The following is a 1,915-nucleotide window of genomic DNA, read 5'->3' as shown; positions in this document are numbered from 1 at the left end:
AGACAGTGCAAGCAGGGGAGGGTCAGAGAGAGAGGGAGACACAGAATCTGAAGCAGGCTCCAGGCTCTGAGCTGTCAGCAAAGAGCCCGATGTGGGGCTTGAACCCACAAGCCGTGAGAGCATGACCTTAGCCAAAGCCAGACACTTAACCGACTGAGCCATCCAGGCACCCCTGATTTGTTTGTGAAATATATATAGCTAGATATTACATGTCCCAGTTGCTTGGATATGCACAATAATAATTCACTTGTTATTCCTATTTCAACCATGAACTCCTCAGTAAGTTAGAATGAGTTACTAGGACACAAACAAGAAACCACATTAGAAAATCATTCAAAACATGCTAATAACAATAATTGCTGGCACTGATTGTTTTACATTTATTGTTATCAGGCTCTGTATTAACCTGTGTTTGTGTATTATCTCATTATATTTACACAACAGAAGCATATAAATACTTAATAAAAGTCACAAACTGGTAATTGGTGGACTAACATCCAACCAACCAAGTAACCAAACAAATAAGTGAACAAAACACATAAAGCAAAATTGTAAAACTACACAATTTGCCAATATCCTATATAGACTTCTTGGGTGGCTAATCTCATTGAGCTTCAACTGTCTCCTTGCACAGAGAATTAATTACATCCATCTACTAGGATATGCTTGCAGCATAATGAGTGCATTATTCTGAAATGGCCAGCTTACTTCTGGGCCCAGAGTATACTAAATACTGAATGATGTTACCATTCTTCTCCAGACATTTCTCTGTACAAGTAAAACAGAAGAATCAAATTTGAGCAAAAGTAACATTTTTAAAACATTAAAACGTGTCTTAAATAATGGATTTTATTTAAATTTTGTTTATTTTGAGAGAGACAGGAGAGCATGAGAGAGGGAAGGACAGAAAGAGAGGGAGACAGAGAACTCCTAGCAAGTTCCACATTGTCAGTGCAGAGCCTGATAGGGGCTTGACTCATGAACAATGAGATCCTGACCTGCGCAGAAACCAAGAAATGGCGCTTTACTAATTGAGCTATGCAGGCACCCCAAGGCTTTAAACAATTTGAAGGATAAGCTGGAAAAAATAAAGGGCTGCAAGAGCACAATGAGAGAGAAACATTGGAGCAGGTAGATGTCAGAATGAGAGAAAGGACTAGATTATTTGGCCAAAGAAATGTGATTATTTTTTTAATTCAGATTCAGAATGGCACTAAGCATGAGGACTACTGAGGGGCAATCTGTTGGTGGGATGGTGAAGCAGTGAGGTGTGGTAGAAATTGAGAAGAAAAAAGCCCAGCATACTCAAGATATTTCCTACAGAAATATTGACATTCCCAAGAACGATGACAAGAAATAGGCTAAAGAGGAAGCCAGTGGCAGCTGAGTAAAAACTAACTGAATGTAAGGAAGGTCACTCTGGCTCATCAACTTTTTAAATGTAGCTATCTTTTTTCATAGGACGTATACACAGAGACTGTATGTATATGTAAATATATACAGGCATAAATATATATATATATATTCTTTCAATTATATAATCATTATAGTTAATAGTCATAAAACATTAATATATAATACTATAATAATGTATAGTCATCCAATAAGCTATATCTAACACTGAATACAAAAATTGATAGCTTGATAAAACAGTGTTAAACACCTGAAATTGGTTTTCAGAGCGTTCTTAGTTTTGAATTTTGTGAATGAATTGAAACAAAAAAAATTTAAGATCTGACACTTTTGAGTCTTTGTGAACAGAAATAACCTGGTTTAAATGAAACATTTTACTTTCTAGAATCTACCAGAAAAGTCGATTTTTATCATCTATTAATCTCCTTCCACTTTCTCCTTTAGAAGATGAAAGCCACAAAATAAATGGCTCCAGGGAATCTCACTTGGGTGACTGAGTTCG

The sequence above is a fragment of the Suricata suricatta genome, chromosome 11 (genome assembly GCF_006229205.1).
Source record: "Suricata suricatta isolate VVHF042 chromosome 11, meerkat_22Aug2017_6uvM2_HiC, whole genome shotgun sequence".
Taxonomy (NCBI): domain Eukaryota; kingdom Metazoa; phylum Chordata; class Mammalia; order Carnivora; family Herpestidae; genus Suricata; species Suricata suricatta.
This window is presented reverse-complemented; position numbering follows the sequence as displayed.